At 40.8% G+C, this 19,163-nt stretch overlaps 1 protein-coding gene across 15 annotated transcripts in view; it reads right to left on the bottom strand.

Annotated features, from left to right (window-relative positions):
* THRB (thyroid hormone receptor beta) overlaps positions 1-19,163 on the bottom strand; it is a 393,807-nt gene that overhangs the window by 216,370 nt on the left and 158,274 nt on the right. For all 15 annotated transcript variants that reach the window (XM_082840489.1, XM_082840498.1, XM_082840499.1 and 12 more), the window contains one exon: positions 9,453-9,524. The gene's annotated coding sequence lies outside the window, so the exon portion shown is untranslated. The remainder of the gene's footprint in view (positions 1-9,452; positions 9,525-19,163) is intronic.

Consider the following 19,163-nt stretch of genomic DNA (forward strand, 5'->3'; position numbering starts at 1 on the left):
AGACCCATCAAGGGCACTGAAATTGAGACTGTGATTAAAAATCTTCCAACACACAAAAGCCTAGGACCAGATGGCTTCACAGGCGAATTCTCTCAAACATTTAGAGAAGAGCTATCACCTATCCTTCTCAAACTCTTCCAAAATATAGCAGAGGGAGGAACACTCCCCAACTCATTCTACGAGGCCACCACCACCCTGATACCAAAACCAGACAAAGATGTCACAAAGAAAGAAAACTACAGACCAATATCACTGATGAACATAGATGCAGAAATCCTCAACAAAATACTAGCAAACAGAATCCAACAGCACATTAAAAGGATCATACACCATGATCAAGTGGGTTTATCCCAGGAATGTAAGGATTCTTCAATATAGGCAAATCTATCAATTTGATACACCATATTAACAAATTGAAGGAGAAAAACCATATGATCATCTCAAGCGATGCAGAGAAAGCTTTTGACAAAATTGAACACCGATTTATGATAAAAACCCTGCAGAATGTAGGCATAGAGGGAACTTTCCTCAACATAATAAAGGTCATATATGACAAACCCACAGCCAACATCGTCCTCAATGGTGAAAAACTGAAACCATTTCCACTAAGATCAGGAATAAGACTAGGTTGCCCACTCTCACCACTATTATTCAACATAATTTTGGAAGTTTTAGCCACAGCAATCAGAGAAGAAAAAGAAATAAAAGGAATCCAAATCAGAAAAGAAGAAGTAAAGCTGTCACTGTTTGCAGATCACAAGATACTATACATAGAGAATCCTAAAGATGCTACCAGAAAAGTACTAAAGCTAATCAATGAATCTGGTAAAGTAGCAGGATACAAAATTAATGCACAGAAATCTCTTGCATTCCTATACACTAATGATGAAAAATCTGAAAGTGAAATTAAGAAAACACTCCCATTTACCACTGCAACAAAAAGAATAAAATACCTAGGAAAGAGCCTATCTAAGGAGAGAAAAGACCTGTATACAGAAAACTAAAAGGCACTGATGAAAGAAATTAAGGATGATACAAACAGATGGAGAGATATACCATGTTCTTGGATTGGAAGAATTAACATTGTGAAAATGACGATACTACCCTAACTAATCTACAGATTCAAAGCAATCCCTATCAAACTACCAATGGCATTTTTCACAGAACTAGAACAAAAAAGTTCACAATTTGTATGGAAACATAAAAGACCCCAAATAGCCAAAGCAATCTTGAGAAAGAAAAATGGAGCTGGAGGAATCAGGCTCCCAGACTTCAGACTATACAACAAAGCTACAGTAATCAAGACAGTATGGTACAGGCACAAAAACAGAAAGATAGATCAATGGAACAGGATAGAAAGCCCAGAGATAAACCCATGCACATATGGTCACCTTATTTTTGATAAAGGAGGCAAGAATATACAATGGAGAAAAGACAGCCTCTTCAATAAGTAGTGCCGGGAAAACTGGACAGCTACATGTAAAAGAATGAAATTAGAACACTTCCTACACCATACACTAAAATAAACTCAAAATGGATTAAAGATCTAAATGTAAGACCAGACACTATAAAAGTCTTAGAAGAAAACATAGGCAGAACACTCCATGACGTAAATCACAGCAAGATCCTTTTTGACCCACCTCCTAGAGAAATGGAAATAAAAACAAAAATAAACAAATGGGACCTAATGAAACTTCAAAGCTTTTGCACAGCAAAGGAAAACATAAACGAGACCAAAAGACAACCCTCAGAATGGGAGAAAATATTTGCAAATGACGCAACTGACAAAGGATTAATCTCCAAAATTTACAAGCAGCTCATGCAGCTCAATAACAAAAAAACAAACAACCCAATTCAAAAATGGGCAGAAGACCTAAATAGACATTTCTCCAAGAAGATATACAGATTGCCAACAAACACATGAAAGGATGCTCAACATCACTAAACCTTAGAGGAATGCAAATCAAAACTACAATGAGGTATCACCTCACACCAGTCAGAATGGCCATCATTAAAAAATCTACAAACAATAAATGCTGGAGAGGGTGTGGAGAAAAGATACCCTCTTGCACTGTTGGTGGAATGTAAATTGATATGGCCACTATGGAGAACAGTATGGAGGTTCCTTAAAAAACTAAAAATAGAACTACCATACAACCCAGCAATCCCACTACTGGGCATATACCCTGCGAACACCATAATTCTTAAAAGGAGTCATGTACCAAAATGTTCATTGCAGCTCTATTTACAATAGCCAGGACATGGAAGCAACCTAAGTGTCCAATGACAGATGAATGGATGAAGAAGATGTGGCACATATATACAATGGAATATTACTCAGTCATAAAAAGAAACGAAACTGAGTTATTTGCAGTGAGGTGGGTGGATCTAGAGTCTGTCATACAGAGTGAAGTAAGTCAGAAAGAGAAAAACAAATACCGTATGCTAACACATATATATGGAATCCAAAAAAAAATAAAACAGGTTCTGAGGAACCTAGGGGAAGGAAAGGAATAAAGATGCAGACGTAGAGAATGGACTTGAGGATTGGGGAAGGGGAAGGGGTAGCTGGAATGAAGTGAGAGGGTGGCATGGACATATATACACTACGAAATGTAAAACAGATAGCTAGTGGGAAGCAGCTGCATAGCACAGGGAGATCAGCTCGGTGCTTTGTGACCACCTAGAGGGGTGTGATAGGGAAGGTGGGATGGAGACGCAAGAAGGAGGAGATATGGGGATATATGTATATGTATAGCTGATTCACTTTGTTATACAGCAGAAACTAACACACCATTGTAAAGCAATTATACTCCAATAAAGATGTTAAAAATAAATAAATAAAATGTCAATGTCTATAGCCTAAAAAAAAAAAGAAAAAGTTTTTAAAATTACGAAAGAGTTCACACGTTCACACATACATACAATGGAATATCACACACACACACACACACACACACACATATAATGGAATATCACTCAGCCATTAAGAAGAATGAAATAATGCCATTTGCAGCAACATGGATGGACATAGAGATGATTATACTGAGTGAAGTAAGTCAGACAGAGAAAGACAAATATCATATGATATCACTTACATGTGAAAACTAAAGAATGATACAAATGAACTTATCTATGAAACAGACACAGACTCACAGACATAGAAAACAAACTTATGGTTATCAAAGGGGAAAGGTGGGGAGGAGGGATAAATTAGGAGTATAGGATTGGCGTATACACAGTACTATATTTAAAATAGATAGCTAGCAAGGACCTACTGTATGGCACAGGGACCTCTACTCAATATTCTGTAATAACCTAAAGGGGAAAAGAATTTGAAAAAGAATAGATACATGTGTATGTATAACTGAATCACTTTGCTGTACACCTGAAACTAACGTAACATTGTTAATCAACTACACTCCAATATAAAATAAATTTTTTTAAAAGGGCGTATAAAACAATATTACGGATACACATGGTCCACCATTCTGATTTGCTCTATTGGTTTCATCTGTCTCTTTATAAGAAATAAAACGTAAGAAAACACCATGACCTTTGTCCATCTCTCTCTCCTCTCCCTCCCCTCTCTTTGCCACGTAGCCACTATTTTACAGTCGGCGTGTTTTTCCCATGCATGTTTTTGTTCTTTTACTACGTTAAGTGTATAGGCATTTACTTTTTAATATGAGACTCTGTCCAGGACGTTACAGCACAAATTACAACGCTTGCCTCGACAGGCTTCCTGAGAAGATGCAGGGAAGAGCAGACAGCCAGGGCCCCGCCGACCCACCCCTCTCCAATGTGTGGTGGGAAAAACAGGACTCAGGCTAGCTCTGCACAATGCCATCAGGGAGGGTTAAATCAGAAAATCAAGTTCTGCTAATTCAGCTGATTTAAAAAGCTAAAATGAAAACTCATTTTGCCTTGCAGCCAAAGATGTCAAACACACAGTACCAAGAAAGTTGTACTGACAAACGCGGTCATTTTTGCCCAGCCCTGTGGGTTACATAGGCAACATGTGTTTGTATATGTGGTGGTACCGTGTACCATGGATGTGAGGAGTTCCAAAACAGCCATGCCGGGGGCCTGGCTCCATCCTACCAGCACCACAGACAGGCTTTGATTTTGTCATCCACAAATGGCAAGATGTTACCTGCTGCTCATTGGCTGAACAAAAGCGATGTGGTGATGGCTTGGAGTTGAACTTCTTTCACATTTGGGAGCTCATAATGAAAAGTCTATGAATGTATGGTTACCAAATGCATGATTCTACCCCTCCTAAAGTTAAAGAAGAAGAAAAGAGGGTGCAAGAGAGAGTGAGAGAAGGAAAGAAAGAGAATGAGAGAGAAAGAGAGGGAAGGAAGGAAGGAGGGAAGGAAGGAAGGAAGGGAGGAAAGGAAGGAAGGGAGAAAGGAAGAAAGAAAAGAAGGAAGGAAGGAAAGGAAGGAAGAGAGGAAAGGAAGGAAGGGAGGAAAGGAAGTAAGGAAGGGAGGAAGGAAAGGAAGGAAGGGAGAAAGGAAGGAAAGAAGAAAGGAGGGAGAGAGAGAGGGAGGGAGGGAGGAAGAAAGAAAGGAAGGGAGAAAGAGAGAGAGAAGAGGGAAAGAAAAACTGGGTTTTTTTTTTCCACCCTGACTTTCCTACTTCCTCTAGCTTGGCTTCTTAGGATAACTTCTTAGTTATGTTTACAATGCCTTCACCTCTTATTCCTTTAAAAGTTTATAATTTAGCTCCTTTTAATTTTTCCCTTTTCTTTGTTTAGGGATGCCAAAGTTTAAAAATTATTGCAGTTGGTGGTATGGAGCCCTTAGAAAAGTCTTGTGTTGTTTGTGTTGTGTGTATGCCTGCATATATTTGCTTATGCATTATTTATCTATTGCCAATAGACCGCATCATTAAATTTCCAGCCAATTTTCTGCATATAAAAACAACACGAGACGGTTTTGTTTATCTGGATCCTGTTTCCTAGAAGTTTAGCTAAATGTCTTTCCCTGGTTTCCATTCATATATATATATGTATGTATATATATTTACTCACATATACACATTCATACACATATACATACGTGTATATGAATATGTATATACTATGTATTTTTATACACATACACACACCTCACAGACATATGTGTGTGTGTGTTTGTTGAAACCCAGTTTTCAATTGCACAGTTAATTAATGAATACATTCTCCTTGGTCAATGCATTCTTCACAAATTGGATCACATTGATCTCTCTTGTCCCCAGTGCCACCTCAGTAATACAAAACTCATCACTACAAATTGGAGTCCTTCACTTTTCCCCCTTTTACCCATCAACCAGTTGGCTACAAGATCAGTTCCTCTAAAGCACCATCCTGATCATGCCTCTCTAAAGTTGAAAAGCCTTTAATAGCTGTCTGATTGCGACCAATCTGCTAGGTGCCTCCATGCTATTCCTTTACAACCAAATCTCACCTCACCTCTGGATGCAAAGTACCCACTACATTTTCTAGACTCTTTTGCAACCAGGGGTCAGTACGTGAGATGGTAGGCAGAAGCCGTGAAGTGGGAATTCAGGGAAGCCCTCCTAGAGAGGAAAGCCAGCTGGAAATGGGTGCCTTTGCCCCCTTCTTCCCATCTTTCCTGCTGCCTAGAATTTATGTGTGAGGGCTGGAGCTCCAGCAGTCATATTGACCTAGGAAGGAACCTTGAAGATAAAGTCATATGCTTAAGAATAGAAATACAGAAAGATAGAACATACCTGAGTCCCTGATGATAAGAGAACCACCCCCAATAGCCCTGGAGAGAAAAATAAAATTTTGTGTGTTTGTCACTGTTATTAAGATTTCCTGCTATGGGCAGGCCCAAAATAGTAGTTTATTCTCTCCACAAATTTAGGTATATTTCTGCTCCAGCCAGTGTAATATGATGATTAGTTTCAATCCACTGCTTCTCTTCCTAAGACAGCAGCTCACAGATAGAAAGATCTGAGTTCAAGCCCAACCCTGCCACTATGACAGCAAGATCTTCAGGCATTGCTCCTCAACCTTTACCCTCAGTTTCCTTGTCTGGAAATTGAGAATAATAATAATATGCACATTAAGGCGCTTGTTATTTTTCTTTCATCCAGTGTTTTAGTTGTTATTAGCCCAATAGCACCAATAGAAAACATAGTTGAGGGAGAAAGAAGGAGATAAAACTCAAATCAGGATACACTCCCACTTGTTCACAGACCTCATAAGCAGTTCAGGGGTTAAAAACGTCCAGGTTGCTAATTTTTAAAAGTCAACAGGAAAATATATCCATTGATTGGACTTCAGTTATTCATGTTTTACTCTCATTCTCACAAATAACTGAAATCTGACTACACACACATTGCATTTTCCAAACGCTCCTTGACCTGTAGATGAATGCACACACACATACACACACACGTACATTTCAAGAACATTGGGCCCGGGAGAATCACTTGCTCCAAGTCCCTGGAATGGAGAAGTCATACAATTCTTCTTGGTACTTGCCATTTGGATAAGTTGACTCAATAAATGACTTGAAGAAACAGTTCCTTTCAAATGGGCATTGAATTGCAAAAAAGCAAATTCTGTTCAAACTCTCCCACTGTGCAATTTCACTTCTGCTCTTATGCACATTAAACTAAATTGGTTGGATATAAACCTTGCTGAATTAAATGTGATTTGATGAGGACATTTGTGTGTCCGTGCAGGCAGAGTGCAGTATGTGTGGGTTTAAAAAAAAAAATGTTCCTTTTACAAATGATTCTGTTTTGCCATTGCTTCATTAGTGAACTAAATTTTGGGTCACGTGGATCCATTTTGTGAATGAAAGAGATCTTGGCCCTTTGTTGGGAAATCACTAAAGTAGCAGTTTGTTCTTCTTGAAGAAAAGTCACACAGCCTCAGAGGCTGGAACACTCGGGTACAATCCGGGGTTGGTTGAATCCGTGGACGCAGAACCCACGGATAAGGAGGGCTGACTGTACTACACCGTTTTATGCACTTGAGGGCCTTGAGCATTTGGTCTACGTGGGGTCCTGGAACTACTCCCCCCAGATACGGAGGGACAACGATATCTTTAAATCCTTTCTGCCCTTGCTTCACGAGACCCTCACTTGCCCTCTCTTACTATCCCCCAACACTATCATCACTTCCTTTTCAAAAGCATTCTCCTTGTTCTTCTCAGCCCATTCTCCTCATGAGGTTCTAAAGGGCAAGTTGGCCACAGGGTCCTATCTTCCCGGGCTTAGGACCTTAGCAGCATTTCAACCCAAATAATGACCTTCCATGTTACTGCCGGACTTCTAAAACACACAAATAGAAGAATTCTAGTAGGCTTGGCTCCAAGTATTTCCGGGGGAGAAAAGTCATTTTTAAAGGGTCCAGATGATTTATTGCAAGGATAGAGGTGTCACTAAAGGCCTGAATTCCAACCTGTCACCAGAAGTTCAACTCTGATAAGATATAGAAGAAGCAATCTTGTATTTCACAGGTTCCGAAAAAGCATTCAGATGAAGGAGCAAAGGTTAAAAAATTATGAACGATTTCCTGAGCATTACCAACAGTACATGTCAAAGTAATGCATGAATCAAGTATTGTACTCGGGATTTCCACCGCCAGGAATCCCATACATCATCCTTTAGCTGCATTACTGGCTAGAAGACCCCAGAAGGTATTCAGGGGTTCTGTTGTCTGAAATTCTCTGAGATTTTTTTTTTTCTGGTTTTGGTAACTATTGAACAAAGAAAGTTCAATAATTGGAAAAGCAGCGTGGTCTCTTGTCTTCTGCAGCTTTGCATAATGACCGCAGATTCCACTCAATAAAGAGTGCACATAGCTTTAAGAAAGACCATCGGTATTTTCAGTATTTCAGGAAGCTCTCAGTATTTTCATTCACAAAACAGCTAATTTTTTTTGCTTTATTTTCCTTCTTTTTATTTTTTAACAGAGGTATAATTTATGTATAGCAAAAAGGAGACGAGTTATGACAAATGCCATGTAACCCACACTTCTAAGACATACATTTGCACCACCCCAGAAAAATTCCCTGTGTCCCTGCCCAGTCAATCTGGTCTCTCCCCAGAGTAACCACTATTTTGATTGCTATTACGGTAGATTAGCTGTGCCTTTTTTAGAACTAAATAAAAATGGATGAATGCAGTGTACTTTTTTAGTGCCTAATGTCTCATGTTTTAAGCATCTATAAAATCACCTCTTAGTTTCCTTCTCTGTAAATTGAGGGGCTCGCCCTGTGAAAACAGTGTGCAAGTATTCTGAGGAGTCGTAGGTTTCTTGGTTGGGGGAGGGGACCTGAGAAGCCACCTTGATTGGGGGTGGGTGGAGTGGAGGCTGAAAACTGGGGTTCTCTCCTTCAAAGAGAACAGCTGTACTTTTCCAGGTCTTACAAATTGCGTTTCACTGGAAGATTGCATTTGGGTAAAGGGTTCTTTGTAAAAAAAAAAATAAAAAAGTTAAGAGAACTGCAGGGCTAGCTGATCCTTACCGATCCTTTTCCCTGGAACCTTCTATAAATTACAAATAGCGTTTCTGATATGAGAGCTGGGATTGGTCCCCTGGAGAGAGAGCTGGGAGACAGAGGCCGCCAGACTGGGGCCCCCGGGGAGGGTCTGGGCACCGAACACTGTAATATTAGTACCGGTTACAATCAGATAGTGCCACCTCAACTGAGGCGGCTGGACAATAGGCCAGAGGCCCTGGCGATGGAAGCACAAAGGCAGCATTCAAAAGGCCCGACTCCACAGCCAGCCAGTGCATCTATAGACGCCACAGACCCTGGCCCAGCCGGAATGTCACCTCGCCGCCAGAAAGCCATTTTTCCTGGTTAGCTTTTAAACTGCTAAAAATAATAAACACAGAAAGGAAAGTGCTGACACAACCCGAACTGCAGAGACAAACTGAAACTGTTGTTATAATAATGTAAACAAACTGGGTTCCAAATGACATCCTAGTGTTCCAAACTGAACAGGCTGCCTGATATTTCCAAACATCTGGGGACTGGAGGGAAGTTGTATGGGCTTGTCAGTAATGCAAGGGGGTCTTCACTGCACAGGTGCACATGCCCTACCTGACTTGCTCTGACCACGGGTGAGCGGATCCTTTTGCTTTTTTTAGCGCCCAAGGAAAAGAGAGATTGGAGAGGACTGTGGTCCTCCATCAAGCATTTTTCCACATAACAAATGAAAAATGGGCTCCTTTCTTTCTCTGTCCAGTTATTACTCCTTTTTCCCCCAAATGAATCTGAAGCGTCCTTCTCTCCATTACGTTTGTTTTTAACCCATCGAATGCTGTATATTCCTCCTGAACACCTACAGAGTTCAAAACCATCTTAAATAACAACCGCAGCAATGCCATAAACTAGAAGATCCTTCCCATAACGCTGAAAAGTGGCAATCATAAAATCACGAATCTGCAAACAGCCAAGTCACGCCCAGCATCTGACCTGACAATCCATGAAATCCCGTGTGGAACTTGGTACCCACGCAGGACGGCCAATGGGAGGGAAAACGCAGATCTGGAAGAAAGGAAACGCAAGAAGATAAATAGATGTGTGCTTTTTCTTTAAAACTCCCCCAACATTTGCTTAATTCACCACTGCTCTTCTTTCTATGTTTAAATGGGGTCTGGTTTCAGAGCTGTCTCTGATTTTGAATACATGCAAACAGACTTAGATAAAATCTCATTCCAAAGGGGAGCTGGTTTCAGAGAAAGGGACTTTAACACAAGGATTGTAATAACACATTATAGGCATGAGACAATGTTTGTGGATCCCAAGAACCTACTTTTCTGCACAGGACTCCGGGGTTTTGGATTCCCAGCCTCGGAAGAGGACTAAAAGGCAAATGTGAATCAAACAATTTAGGACTTTTGTGCTAAAAAGGGTCCAGCTGGGTGTCAGAGGATGGTTCCCAGGATAGGTCCCAGCAAATCTCAGCCGGGGCTGTGCCCCTGTGAGACGTCAGGATGGGGGGACCCGAGAGGAAGCTATGGAGCTGTCTAGATGGTGTCAAGTGCGGTGATGTTGGGGACTCTTCCCCCAGGTGTAAACAGATGAAGGAGAAACCAGGGCATCTGTTCCTGCAGCAGACGACGTCTCCAAGTGTCTGTCTGCCCAGCAAGCGAGGGGCTGCTTTTTCCATGGCTGTGGGCCCACAGTTGTAGTTGTTCTTGTGGGAAACTTAGAGATCATAGGGAAGCACAGGTTGGCAGGACAAATGTCTGGGTCCCCTCTGCCCAGAATGGACCATTGACAGCATTTTGTCCCATCTGCTCTTTTTTTTTTATATAAATTTATTTATTTATTCATTTATTTAATTTTTGGCTGCACTGGGTCTTCGCTGCTGCACACGGGCTTTCTCTAGTTGCAGTGAGCGGGGGCTACTCTTCGTTGCGGGGCACAGGCTTCTCATTGTGGTGGCTTCTCTTGTTGCAGAGCACAGGCTCTAGGCGTGCAGGCTTCAGTAGTTGTGGCTCGCGGGCTCTAGAGCACAGGCTCAGTAGTTGTGGCGCACGGGCTTAGTTGCTCCATGGCATGTGGGGTCTTCTCGGACCAGGCCTCGAACCCGTGCCCCCTGCATTGGCAGGCGGATTCTTAACCACTGCGCCACCAGGGAAGCTCCTCTTTTCTTTTTTTTTTTTAAATAAAATAGAGCATAGGTATAATCTCCTTGACAACCCACTCCAAGGCCAGACCATGAATTTGTATCTTGCCAGTACATTTTTTTAAAACATTTACATACAAGATGAGTATCCAGGACAATGAAGAGTGCTTGTGTGTTTTTCATTCACCTATATGATATGAACCTACATATGTGTATCTATCGTTCCACACTTGGACTCTCAACATCATGTGTGTGAACTGACCATGCTGACTGCACTAAGTCTCAGCTCAGTCACCGCCTTTCCACCTAACACCATGAAAGCACCTGTCATACCATTAAACTGTGTGCTGGTTACGTGTGTGTGTGCGCATATGTATGTGTGCATGTGCAAATTTTCTCTGCAACTCCACTCTGAGCTTCTCGAGATGCTGCTCTGTCTTCTCTACTATGGTTCCATGCAGAGTGGACAGTCAGTGTATTGAAAGGTAAAACATATTTGTTAAAAATTGATCTGCTTATTATTAATTTTCCTCCCTTTTCAGACAACCTTAAGGAAGACTTTGAGGTTGTATTTGTTTCCTTCAAAGTCTCTCTCCTCTTGCTTTTGTCGTAAATATTGAAATCCCAAGTTGTCAGTATCACTGTACTGTTTGCAAGAACATTGGAAGCTTTAATATTTTAAGGCTGAAGACCAATATATTTAAGGAGCATATTTACAAAACAGACTCACAGACGTAGAAACATAGAAAACAAACTTACCGTTACCAAAGGGGGAAGGGTGGGGAGGGGGAGGGATAAATTAAGAGTCTGGGATTAACAGATACACACTACTATATACAAATAAACAACAAGGTCCTAATGTATAGCACAGGGAACTATATTCAATATCTTGTAATAACCTATAATGAAAAAAATATGAAAAAATATAACTGAATCACTTTGCTGTACACCAGAAACTAACACAACATAGTAAATCAACTATACTTCAATTTAAAAAAGAACAAAAAACAGGCTTCCCTTGTGGTGCAGTGGTTGAGAGTCCGCCTGCAGATGCAGGGGACACGGGTTCATGCCCCGGTCTGGGAAGATCCCACGTGCTGTGGAGCGGCTGGGCCCGTGAGCCATGGCCGCTGAGCCTGCGTGTCCGGAGCTTGTGCTCCGCAACGGGAGAGGCCATAACAGTGAGAGGCCCACATACCGCCAAAAAAAAAAAAAAAAAAGAAGCATTTTCTAAAAGCGTTCTCAAAGACTAAATTGACAAGCCAGAAAGAAGCTTGTGTTTGTAAATGTTGTGGTTTTAAATGTGAATAGATATGCACCGCTACCCTTGACGCTAATACCTAAAAACAAACCGTGCCTTATATGTAAACAATATTGAACCTCAACTTATTTTTTGAAGGTATAATTCTGATTTATACTTTGAAGAATATACATGAACCTGACTCAGTGACAACAACCTGAACATTCTCACATAATAATTAGTAACAATAAGCAGTTTAATATATACCACTTCTTAAGCACATTTTGTGGGTTGGGTTATGCTAATTCTCTCACCTAATTTCACTTAATTTAATCCTCACAGTGATCAGATGAGGTAGGTATTATTAATAACCCCACTGTCCAGATGAGGAAACCCCATTGTTCAGAGTTGGAGCAAGATTTAAAATTATGCCCAAAGCCAGTGAGCAAAGGCTAACTGGGATTCTCGCTCAGGCAGTAGGATGTCACGGGCTTCATTGTGAATCACGGAGAACACGCTCAGGTGTAAAGATTAAAACAGCAGAGAAGACAACTGGAAAACAGTGCCACTGAAGTGGCTTCCAAGTTTTGCTATAATACAGGCAGACGGCATCTCTTTCACGGTGTGGCTCAAACCAAGAACAAACAAAATTAGAGTTCTCCGAGAAGACAAACTCAAAGTGATTTCCTAGTCCTGGAGGAAGGAATGAGATTTAAAGCAGCAAGGGCAAGCCCCAGACCTTTCCCAACTTAAACACTCCCATTTTTAATTCTTCTTCTCTTTAGAAAACAGGGAGCCGTGGATTTGCTCATGGCTCAAAGGAGGCTGCCCGGTTTGTTTGCACAAGATTCAAAGCAAAAATGAGCATCACTCCCTGGGACAACTTTAGCCCAGAATGTGTGTTCCTTACACGTTTTTAATTGGGACATAAATATATTAACAGTGTGGTTATTTTGTACTCAAAATATTCTGTTTTGTAACTGATTCCTATTTATATTTGGAAGGCATTTATTTCTGGGCATGAAACAGTTCATTTTGTTAAGCCATGTGACCTGAGGTAAGGTTGGCCCCATTTCCCACGACTGCTCCCAATTAATGCAAATTGAAGGTTAAAGGATAAATAGAGTCCCTTTAGCTTGGTTTATTAATATGTTAGTTATAAATGGCTCTTTACTTGGTCTATGTTCTTCAGTCTGTAACTATGTACAAATGAACTCTACAGGACAAGCTAGCGAATACACAATGTGTATTTTATTGCAAAGTTTTCATTTAAAAGGGGTTACTATTATGGCGATACATTAATGTCATCTATCTCTCTACTTCTTTGGTCTCGGCTCTCTCATCAAACATGTGGAGCCTGCTATAGACTGACTGCCTTGCATTCACGGTCACATCTTCAGCCCTCCCCGTCCCTACCCTTTGTCAGGTAACTTTGCAGTTCCTCTTACTAAAGAGGTTCAGCCAATATGCCTGCCCCCTTTGATTCTGGCTTTGCTCAGGTGACTTGCTTTGGCCAATGGAATGTTAGCAGGTATGTTCCGTCTAGAGGTTAGAAAAAGTTCTTGTTATGTGTACATGTTTGCTTTGCTCCTCTGTAACTGCCATGAGAACATGCCTGGGCTAGCCCGTCATGGCTGAGAAACACAGAGTGGTGTTGACTCACGCCTCAGCCGAGGCCATCCTAGATCAGCCTAGAGCAGCCAAGCCCCACACATAGGACGGCACCCAGGCAAGATACACAGGACCACCCAGCGGACCACAGATGCACGAGTGGGCCCAGCCGGAACTCAAACGACCAGCCAGTAGCCAACCCTCAGACTCGTGAACCTATGAATGCCAAGTGTTTCAAACCATTGAGTTTTGAGGTAATGGGTTACTTTCCCAGGTAACTGTACAAAATGTTGTTGTGTACTAGATGGAACCGATATAGGACCTACCCCTGGCTCTCTCAAAAAACAGATGTCCCCATAGAAGATAGTTTAAAATTTAGGCAATCAGACTCATCCACTATCCACCAAATGCCAGCTGTTTCAGTCAAGGTTCAACTAGGAAAATATAAAGTAGCGTAAGGATTTCAACAGAAGGGCTATACTGCAGGGAACTGATCACACAGAAGGAAAGACGTGAAGGCAGACGGGGAAGCAGCAGCCATCCAGGAACTCAGTCATTGCAGAAAGTCCCTGAGCAACGGGAACAAAGCATAGAAGTGTCGGTGCTGGAGCCCAGGGCACAGGGCCACTCCGCAGAAGCTGACAGCTCAGAAGCCCTCCCTAGTAGGAGCTGAAGCCCCAGAGGAGACGATCTGCCATCAGAGAGATGGTCTGAGTGTGAGAAAGGAACACCTGGCTTCCCTCTTCCCTCAGGGCCTTCCAAGGCTGACCCCAGACTCAGGAACCTGGACAGCCCTGTTTTGGGGGGTTTTATTGACTTGTAACTCCAAACTCCAATAATTTGCATCTCATACGCCTTCCACCTTTTATTTGACTTTGCTAGCCAGCCTTCTCAGTTACTTTCTTGTAGGTTATTATATAATACAAAGAGAGTAAACACATAAAGTCTAGCAAAAAACCCCACAATTCCCTAGGCTTGTTATCCTTCTTATCTTCCCCATCAGGTCAGTCACACCAGGGAAGGGCAAGCAAGGGATCTGAGGGCAAATAGGCACACACCTCACCATGACGGGCAGGACACCACAAGGTATTCATCGGCGCTGAGAGCTCTGTCCGCAGAAATAACGGAGAGTGAGAACAGACACTGGGCTTGAAGGTTAGAAAGGGCCTGAATAGGTGGGAAAGGATATTCAGGTAGCAGCACCCATGGGAGCAAAGTGCAGGAACCATGGAGGGAAAGACCAAGTGTTCTGGTTAGGTTTAGAGGTTGTGTATTTGGGAGGAAGGTGCAGGGGAGAAGAGGGGGGCAAGGAGGCTACAAACATGAGAGCTTGAAAGAGTTGGGGCCCCTGAAAAGAAAAGATAACTATGTGATGTAACAGAGGTGCTAATTGTCCCTACAATGGCAATTATCTTATTATATATAAATGTGCCAGTGTAACATGTTATAGACATTCCACAATGTAATACGCCAAATATATTTTGGTAAAAAAAAAAAGAGTTTGGAGACCCATCTAAGCAGATTGGACTTCTTTCTGTCCGGAAGGCAACGGGAAATGAATCGGTTCTGAGAAGATAGTAATATGATCCAAAGTGTGTGTTAGAAACATTACTCTGATCAACACGTGAGGGGTAGATGGGAGGGAGAGAACCAGACTAGGCATCTGTAATGAAGCGTAGACCTCACAGAGCTCACGACCCTCCTGAACACACTGGCAGGAGTCTGTGCAAGTGTTCAGTTTTCTGAGAGATGGGACAGAGCTTTCACATGGCTTTCAGTGGAGCCCATGACGCTTGACCCCATCCAACACTGTGAACACTAGAAGCAGGACAGTCATCCAGAGAGCTCCTCTACTAATCATTTTAATGAGGATCAAAAATGTAACCGTGGCAATGGGAATGGAAAGGGGTAAACAGACACGAACATTTGTAAGACACTATCTAAAATAATCTAGATAAATATGAACAGAAATGAAACAAGATCAAGAGATACCAAAAGCTTTAATTCTGTAAATGAAGTACAATGTATACAAATATTGAATCACTGTGTTGTACACCTGAAACTGATATAATATTGCAAATCAACTATACCTCGATTTTTAAAAAAGGGTACAGAAAAAAATAAATAAAAGGTTTAATTCTGGGCCACCTCCATCCGCTATTCCTTTCTTTCCCCTATGAAATGGAGGAAGCAACTCATGTTTCCAAGATACCATAAAGAGTCACTGAATTGAAAAGTTCCAAGATAAACACATGGCACGTATATCACCACTGTCCCCTTTCCATGTCATCACAGATATTACTAATCAAACGCAACCTTTCCTTACTGCTGAGTCCAAACCCTATCTCCAAACCCCTCTGAAACGGCTCCTCAGGCAGCCGCTAGAGTGATTGCTTTCTAGAGTGACTGTTTTTATTTATTGTATTGACCGTTCTTTGGTTTCATAAGGATGAAGTACCAGCGAATGGATCACTTAGCATAAGGTATTATATATTCGTATGATCTGTATACACATACTTAAATGCGTATTTCCCACACATGGGAAACTTACATACAATTGGGCCACCTGCTAGATCTTACCCAAGTTTGTGAGTCCGCTTAATGTTAACTCAAAGCAATTAAATACAGATCTGAATGAAGCTGAATTAGGGGGAAAAGTTTTGCATACATGAAAATTTACTCTATTATCGAATGATCACAGTATATGTTTAAAATCAGCACATGTCATCATAATCAGCTACTAGTGACTTCATTGTTTGGTAAAGTCTTAACTCCAATCACCGGCGAGTAGGTATATCGTGTTACCATGAGCCATCCTTTTCTCAGAGTATCAATATGTTGACCCTTGGGTTGGTATTTGAATGCCACCATGACGGTTTTCTAACCTTGGGTGTTTTCCATCTGACATTGGAAAAGAGGTGTCATTATCAGAGTTGCCTTCCATATAGGACCATAATAAAGACAGATTCAGATAAGCCAGGTTTTTTCTACTTGTACTTTGGATCAACAAGAAGGTAACTGTTGTCTATATTAACATGAAGATGTTTCCTGGTCCCCTCAACCCCAAACCCCAAAGTTTGATCTGTTCAATTCCAAAGAAACAACTTTTGGAAAATTGTGTATATACAAAAATATTCCCAGAAAAAAGAGAAGAAAAAAAAAATCTCTAATGTAAAAAATTCCCAGCAGTCATTATTTGACCATGACCCATAATGAGAAGTTTGTTTTAATCTATAACACATGTCCATATATTTAGATGTGTGTATGTATAGCTAACTAAAATATAAGTCCCATAAGATAGTATTCTTGCTTATGTGATGTACTTGGATATTTTCTATTCCATTCAACACTATGCTATTCTATTCTTTTTTATATACTATTTCATTAAAGAAAAGTTAGTAATAACCTGTGAAATTGATTTCATTACCCACGAATAGGACCCAACCCACAGTTTGAAAAGCACAACCGTAGCAAAATAAAGTGCTCTGACTTTATTCACCAATGTAAACATATCCACAAAACATTAATCCTGGGCAACTTAGCAGAGAAAAAAATCTCTTGGCTCTCTGTCTAGTATCCTGGATGAAACTAAGTTTTGCTGAGCCAATTTTTGTACTTCGTGGTTGACAATGACTGAAAACTGAAAGGCAGAGATCAAATCCTCACCCTCCTTCTCATCACATCTCTTCCGCTGGGTCATTTATACCGTGCAGGTATCTCGTTATTCAATTTTGCTGTCATTTACTGTTCTTTTTCCAACAGCAATGGAAACGCAGGATCGGTTTACTGTCTCCTGTCTTTGGTAGAATTAGATGATTCTCTCTCCTGGCCCCTTTGAACAAAGATGCCATTCATCCCTCTGGAGAACCACCTCCGGGGGATCTGCAAACAAAGCACGGCAGGGAAACCACTACTCACGACGGAGCAACAGCAGAATCGGGCGTTGAGGCTGTTCGTCTGATTACAGACCAGAGAGAACTTTGCAATGATTCTTTTGACCGAGTGCACACAATTGGAATTGGAGCAACACAGATAACTGTAAAAACAAACAGTAAAAGGCTATATAGCTCCAAATTCAGTGGTACCTACCAAAAGAAAGCTATTTCTTAAAGAATTAAAAACTATTTCCTCTTTCTAAAAGAAAAAAAAAAAGAACAGGTACTACAGAATCCTCATAGCAGAGAATCTTTGGAGGCTTTCTTGCCAGTCCTCTGGTGCTAGTATATTCTTTCTTACCTGTGACTTCTTTGACATTCATCTGCTTTCTGTGTGCCCTTCCCCACACCCCTACTCTTCCAACTAGTAAAACATTAGTGAGTGTATCAAAGCCTGAGGTTTCCCACGTCCTTTATTCAGCATTTCTTCTTCCCAGAATTTATCTTAAATAAATGATTATGGATATATATATATACAAAGCCTCAGTGAAAAAGATGTTCACGTAGTGTTATCTATAATGGCAAAGGGCTCAAAGGATATACAATTAATTGCTAAAAGTGGTCATCTTTGGGTGGCTGGGTTATTGTGATTTAAATTTTATTCTGTATACTTCCCTATATTTTCCAAATTTTCCAAAATAAAAATAAGACAAAGGAATTGAAAAGGACACGTGTGTGCTTGTACTTGTTACTGAAACACTGGTGAATCTCCAGGTAGATTTTCACCAGGCCCAAGGATGCACATGTATGATCATGCCCTGAGACACTATAATATCTCTTCATGCTGAATTTATATATATATATACACCAGCAATTTCATCCTCAAACTCAACAGAAATGTGTACACATGTTCACCAAAAGACCTGTACAAAAATGTCCATAGCTGCACTTCTCATCATAGCCAAAGCTGAAAACAAACTATTCACCAACGGATATATGCACACAATGAAATATATAAATCACAACTGATGGGATGTCTCACAAACATAATATTGAGCAAAGTAAGTCAGACACAGGAATACAGTCTACATGAGCCCTTTACGTAAAGTTCGAAACAAAGCAAAATTAATCTGTAGTTTTAGAACTCAGGAAAGTTCAGTCTTTTGGAAGAGAGACTGAAGGGGGGAAGTTGGAGAGTTTCTCCTTCCTGTCAATTGTTCCATTTCATGATCTAAATGGTGGTTACATGGGTGTTTACATTTTGTGAAAATGTATCAAGCTGTATGCTAATGACTTGTATACTTAGTTGCAACACGTTAATGGTCCCTGGAACCACCTTAGTAAGTAACCATCATTTTTACTACAACCGATGTATGCATTTTACTGTATGTTTTAATGGAATGTATCTACATTTTGCTTCAAAAAATAACTCTGTTTACAAAACTTTAAGAAATATCACCCGTTTCCTACTTAGCATTCATAAGAACATTGACATACATGGTAAGGAGCGTGATAGGACCTAAAGTACACATCAGGGTAAATTTCAGACATCTTGTAGCATGTAGAGTGATGCTGTTATTTGTATGGGGGGGGAGGAAGGGGGGAGGCTGAAAGAAGTAGCCTTAAATTACCAGGGTTTTCTGTAAGGAGGTTATTTAGTATGTTATTCATTTTTTCTCTTTGTAAAGGATAGCAAAAATAATTTTTTCCTTTTGCATACTTGTAGGAAATGAGCAGCAAAAATGGTATAACGTTTCCCTATTCCCATTGGCTTCTAGAAAACTCAGCCCTAAATTTGTGCATACCCACAGGTCAGTGGTTTTCAA

The sequence above is a fragment of the Leucopleurus acutus genome (assembly GCF_964270905.1).
Source record: "Leucopleurus acutus genome assembly, chromosome: 5".
In the NCBI taxonomy this organism is placed as follows: Eukaryota; Metazoa; Chordata; class Mammalia; order Artiodactyla; family Delphinidae; genus Leucopleurus; species Leucopleurus acutus.